We start from the raw sequence: 6,490 nt of genomic DNA, 5'->3' as shown, positions 1-6,490 counted from the left end.
AAAAACGTGAAAAAAATAGTTTTGCACGTGTGGAAGCTAAGCTTGGCCAAATTATGAATGTAATGTAAAGGTCTCCCCAGCCTTCACATTATAAAGCAGTGGAAGCCCTCTATGGGTTTGTTTGGGTACTGCAGCATCAGCAGGGACAGCGGCGGCAGAGCGCCTCCTCCCTCCCTCCCTCCCTCTCTCCCTCCCTCCTACTCCTGGAGCCGGAGCTGCATTCCTCTCCTCTCCGCTCCATTCACACGCAGGGAGCCGCCGGAGAGAGAGCAGACCCGCTCTGTGACCAGTGTGGAAATGTCCACAAGTTTTGGAATTTAAAACCATGGCGAGGATATCTACCCCAAGGATCACTTGAACCTGTAAGTACCGCGAAAACTCTGGAGCAGGGCTCTTTTCGCGTGGAAGGAGCAGTTTTTGGTGGAAATATTGCGCTTACATTCCCCCCCTTCTGTATTGACACCGTGTGGTGAGTTTGGGGTTGTGTTTCGTCTCTTTTCCCCAACGTCTTCCCAGCTCGCGCTGTGTGGTTTCTCCACGAGTTTGCCGGGGAGAAAGGTGGAGGCTTGTGGCTCCGACCAAAGGCAGCCGTGGAAAGCCGTGCGGACGGAGGACCTGTAGAGAGAGATCTACTTATTTAGGTGTGCGCTGGTGTGTGTAGACTTGCGTTTCTGTGTTGCGCTGTGTTGAATGTGCGCCCCGGTGTGACCACCAGCCGGATTGGAAACACAGAAGCGCACACACAGACACACACAAACTGTTAAAACTGCGGATATTTTGAGCTCGCGCGCCGCTTTAGCTAACTCTATTACTCTATTGCCTCGCGCTGAACACCTGGTGCTTTGAGAGAAAAAAGGGGATGGTTGCGGGGTTTTTTTTTTAAGTATCCGCGGGTTTTGGTGCAGTGTGTTGAGTTTTTCTCTGCTTGAAGCACGGCTGTTGAATTAAAAATAAGAGTTTTTGGGAGAATGGGAAAAGGAGGAGGGGGGGAAGCAAACTACCGGCACCGGGCTAACGCGGACCAGCTCGCAGCCTAATCTGGCTCAGAGTGCGCCGGGCGGTTGCATTGCCTCGGAGGAGGAATGCCACCACCATACATAATTACAGGTATTCAAGGAGCTGACACTCACTGTCGCCTGGGTAAATAATCGGGGGGAGTCTGAAGAGTCTGCCTGGCCTTAAACGTTTTATTATTATTTTTTTTAATGTTATTTATTTATTGTTTTTTTTATGTTTGACTGCCCCGGCTTTAATAAATGGACCTAAGGGAGGAGTTGTGTTAGATTTCTCTAGGGAACAAGGTAGTACCCCCCCCCCCCCCACCCTTCTAAAAAATAAACAAATAAATAAAGCGATTCCCGTATTAGCTTTAAAATAATTAGAAATTGTATGTCGGCGTGATGTGATTGGGCCATTAATCTGCAAACCAGTTTGTGGCAATTTGCGAGCTTTGTTATTCGACGGCAATTGAATTCCTCTCTTCTGAGCAGGGATGGAGTGGTGAGGGCTGTCTGTGGGTGTGTTTGAGTGCGCATCGGTTGTCAGCTATTGAAAATGCTCTCATTGCTCTATCGGATTCTCCTCAGTTCTATTTTTTAATCAAATCCTGGTTAACCAAATTAGTCTACCCACCCCGACCCCCGCACGCAGCATGAATTCATTTGGAGCCCGTTTTAAACATGCATTCATGAATCATATTAGATGAGTAAAGGCTTAGAGATAATTTGAACCTTTTTTCGGGGTGGTGGGGTGCAAGACTGGGGGTTAATGAGAAAAGTCACATCTGTGTTCCTTAAATATTTGCGCGTGGGTGTATCATCTGCACATCGTGGCACCCGTCGGACGATTTTACTACATGTGGCACCCCCTGGAATAGACAGAGGCGGTTTGTGTGTGATGATGGCATAATTCTGTATTAGAGGTGGTGTGACCCTGTTTGGCCTGAGATAGGAGAAGCAACAGTTTGTTATTGACAGTTCAATGAAATGACATGCATTCACATGTAAATACTGTGGGATTTCAACCATGACATGAGTGTTTGTTTAAGAGGTGGTGCCTAGACACAAGGCTTTAAATCACTTAACCACAGGACCAGGGACATCTCACCAGCTGCACAACACAAGCATACTGAACATGTCAAAATCAAAACTGGCATTATTCACACCAGCGTGTGACTGACAGAGAGGAACCAAAGGCATCATTGACTTTTTTTGTGTGCAAACAATGACCTTTTTCTTATTTAGCAGCGACGGGGCTTGAAATGACAAAAAGCTCAGTGTAGTTCTCCTAGTGACAAAAAAAATCTTCAAGTGATTATGGATATAATAATATGCTCATGATTACACATGTGCATGTTTAGACATGCCCAAACAACTGCCTGTTTTGACCCTAATCTATGAGAAATGGGAGGATCTCACCTACGTGATTGTTTCTTTGTTGTTTCAAAAAGTCCCACTAGTCCAAATGTCATCTTGTACGGCATTAACATGAAAGCTGGCAACCCAGCCAGAAAATTACAAGCAATTTCCCTCAATCTTCCCTAATTATGATACAGATCTGCCCCACAATAGAGCAGCAGTGTCGTGAATTTTCAAAGTCTGCCCTGTCCAGTCTGCCTGCTGCCGTTTGCCGCTGTGAAGAGTAAATCTGTGATGTCCAAACTTTGGAATTCGAGCTGACATGTGCTCTTTGCACCCCTCTGGTCCGGCCTTTGTGTGGCTCCCCCCACGTCGCATTGCTCCGGACGTTTCAGTGAGCGGCATATTTAAGGTCTAATTAGATTGTAGATGGATGACGAAGCAGAGGGGTTGCGCTAAAGTGAGGACTGAATTGCATCTTGGCATGCTGTAAGACTGAGCTTGATATATTTTTGCTTTACTGCTTATATTGATAGAGGATTTTAGAAAAGGAAATAAAAACAAGGATTTGAAATAAATTCCTGCAGACACACATGGGACTTTCTCAGCTGGAGTGAAAAACTACTTCACTGGGTTAAGGAAATTGTTTATATATGGGAAAGGACTTTCACAGTGTAACTGTATTCTTGAGGGTATGCTGCACTATGATTCATGGCTTTCATGCAGTGGGAAGATATATGCACTGTGTTTGCACTCACAGTTTTGTAGTCTGTGTGTTGCTACACTGCAGAATCCAGGTCCTTTTCCGGTGTTCCTCAATGTTTGACCAGTGTAACATCCTCAACTTTTAGGCATTTCCTACTCTCTGCCTCCACTTTTCTGCTGCTCTTCCTGGCTCCAGCCTCATGCTGCCACTCAGACTTCCTTTCCTAGTCCGTTCTTGCCACCGACACCCCCCAAATCGAACACTTTCCCTCTTCTCCAGCAAAGTTACACCTTGTCAGGTTGCATGCCGATTCTCCTCTCCTCTGGTCTCCCTTTTCCTCCTCCTCCTAGAGAGAGACTGGACTAGCAGGCCAGGCCAGGCTTCTCTGTCTGTTTCACAACTGGCTCCTCACTATGTTTCATTTACGAGATGGCTAGTCTTCATTGTTTGCCAGTGCCTGTCCATTGATGCCCCTTTGGCTCAGTGAAGAAGCGTTTACTACTAACTGAAACGGGATCCCCTCTTGAACTGAAACAGTGGTTATGTCAGAGAGTGTCACGTACACAGTAGTGTTAACTCTGCCCCACCCCCCCCATGTGTGACTGAGGGCTTTTTTGGCTCAGCGATGTTGTAATGCAATATCTGCTTTCATATCACAGCCGGTGGAGATGGCATGTTTTTATTACATGAGTTTTCATTTGTGTCAGTCTTGCTAAAGAGGTTAGGCAGAGAGGTATGTTGCCTGCTGGGTTCTGTTAAACTAGTGTTTGTTTATTTATTTATTTATTTATTTCGTTGCACGTCTTGATCTTTTCTTCCTTCTTTGCTTCCGTCACGTCCTGCCCAGCCTCTCCGTCGGTCACCTCCCTATATCTCTTTCTGAGCCTTTCCCTTCCTGTCTTTCCATCAGTATTTTACTTAGGCTCTCCAGGGTTTCTGTGATGCCCTGAGGTGAGGAGCCACTCAGCAACAGCAATATTAAAAAGCACGAAAGAGGGTCCAGCAGTAGGGCTCTACCCGAAGGCCATGCTGTGCACACACACACACACACACACACACACTCACAGCTCTCATGGTGCTAACACCTATCCAGCCGACAAGCCTTAATATGAAATAAATTCACTTGCCAATACCTGGCGGGCCTGTCTTGACTGACTGCTCAAATAGGAATGACCTCCATTTGGCCCAAATAAGAAGCTGGGATTGAGAGTCAGTGGGCGGTGTTGAACTACAAAGTGCTGGTGCATTACGAATCATATCAAGAGGTGAGTTTGCAGGTGAGCCGGCAGCATAAACCCTCATCAGTGCCAATCAGAGGCAAATTTAAAGGTAGACTGAGCTATCTGCAAGCTTCATCAAAGTTTTTGCAAAAAAAAAAGGGGGGGGGTGTGGGAGGGGGGTGATCAGGTGTGACAGCTTTATTTTGGTCTCGGGGAAACTGGCTGAACTAGAAAGGATGCATAAAGTGAGTGGTTGTGGAATTTAAATGAGGGCTCAGGCTGTACTGTTTGATGCTCTGACCATTAAAAACCCAAAATCCTTGTTGCATGCCTTACTATAGTATAGCTGATTCAATATGACCACTGTGAGCAGAGCAGAAATGTCTGCAGTCTGAAAATGGCTTTTTTCTTTCTTTGAGGAAGGCAGCTTTAGTTTCTCCGCCGTGCTCATCCAAGTGAACTGTCTGTTATGTATAATTAATTTTCTCCTCTCTCCCAGTTTATTTTTATCGCTCACTTTTAACTGTTTCTTCAAAGGACCCCTCCCCCGCTTCCGTCTTCCTCAGTGCCTGCTGAAAGTGACAGCTGCTCGGGTACAGGGATGCTTTTTGAAGCAGGCACTGAAAAGGCCACTCACTCAAGACAACTCGGAATAGAAAAATCTCTGCCGTTCTGACAGTATCAAAACCACTCCTGCTAATCTGGCTGCAAATTGAAAGAAGCTCCAGTGTTAGTCTGTGCTGCATGTTGGGGAACAGAGTTTACATGGCTCCCTTTATTGTTCAAAGATTTGTTGGTTGGTTTGCTTACAATGCAAGGCAGAGGGACAAGACTGACTTAAGTAGGGCAAGAAGAAATTTTGTCGTTCACTGTTATGTGCATACTCACATTTCTCGAGGACAATACTGCGATGAGTTTATTTTCAAAGAAAGTCAAATTGACAATCCCTCATTTCATTTGTGGGAAAGACTCATCCCAACCAAAGCGAACCAGTGTCATTGGCTGTATTTGACCCTTGACCCCCAGCATGTCACTACTTGGATTGAGTTACAGTCATTCCGAAGGTCCCAGCGATGCAGAATTAAGCTCGTTCCACTTCTGACCTAGTGGCCTTGTCTAGAATCCCACTACACCTGCAGCTAGTGGGCACAACCTCAGCATATGAGGCTTCCTACCTGGCAGGCTAATGCTCTTGTCAGCAGTCTGTCTTCCCCCATCAGACACTGACTCAGACGGTCTGATTGTTGCAGACGGACCAAAAAAAGGAAAAGAAAAAAGGTTTCTCTTGTTGCTTTTTCGCTTATAAAAAGAGAGCGAGTCTGGTATTGATCTGGAAATCATCATTCCTTCCTGTAATCTCATCTCATGTCATCTATATTGTTTAATAATTTTATTGATGAGGTGTGCATCTGACAGGTTGAGTTGCACTTAATATTTTCCTGGATTAGCATCTGTGAAGTGAGGCTTCCTAGAATCATAGTTATTGTTACTTAATGTGAATCTCAATTTTTTTTCTTTTTCTTTTATGAACAGTATGTTAGAACTGAGAATTAAGTCACAGACATAGAGGGTATCCCACATACCCCTAGTGTCTGCCTTCCTAAATTTACTCTTAGCAGGAACAACCAATTTCCCTAGTTTATAGGGCAAAATTCTAACCTTTGAATGGCTTCTATCTGGAGCCTGTCAGTATAAGTGGCAGAAATTGTGTCTTGCGGATGCTGAGATAGTCTCAGTTTAGATGAGGGAGCCTACTGGTTGTTTACTGTGCTCACTAGAGTCTGTCTGCCTCTTCAGGCATGTTTGGCTTGTTAATGAGAACCACTGTGTGAGAGAGGAGGCAGTGCACTGTGGGTGTGTGCCTGTGCATGTATTTGCATTGAGATAAGCAGCACATCGTTGATGTGCACACTGTATCTTAACATATTTGTGCATGTGAAAGTGAAAAGACCTCTGGTTTAATGTAAGGTAACTCTCCACTGTTGTAAAGGAGATGAAATGGTGAAGAGTTTTCACTGGCATGTAGTTATTGAATGTTTTGATTAATGGTGCAGTAACTCATAATTGCGTACTTCTTTTTCATCCATCTCAGTCATAGTATCTGCTGTGTCGTTATTGCTGTCTTGCATCCTTCTACTTGCTTAACACACACACCCCTCCTGGTTTCTGTTGTGTTTACCAAGGGGAATCTTAAATAATTCAAATGG

At 45.1% G+C, this 6,490-nt stretch overlaps 1 protein-coding gene across 4 annotated transcripts in view; it reads left to right on the top strand.

Moving 5' to 3' along the window:
• The first annotated feature begins 238 nt into the window (after positions 1–238).
• Positions 239–6,490, top strand: part of plxna1b (plexin A1b) — a 188,170-nt gene continuing 181,918 nt past the window's right edge. For all 4 annotated transcript variants that reach the window (XM_085406125.1, XM_085406123.1, XM_085406124.1 and 1 more), the window contains exon 1: positions 239–362. The gene's annotated coding sequence lies outside the window, so the exon portion shown is untranslated. The remainder of the gene's footprint in view (positions 363–6,490) is intronic.

This window comes from Rhamphochromis longiceps, linkage group LG5 (genome assembly GCF_057381845.1).
Source record: "Rhamphochromis longiceps isolate RC_006_pf linkage group LG5, R_longiceps_female_GT1.1, whole genome shotgun sequence".
Classification (NCBI taxonomy): domain Eukaryota; kingdom Metazoa; phylum Chordata; class Actinopteri; order Cichliformes; family Cichlidae; genus Rhamphochromis; species Rhamphochromis longiceps.
The sequence above is the reverse complement of the archived record's forward strand: the minus strand, read 5'-3'. Positions and strand labels throughout refer to the sequence as shown.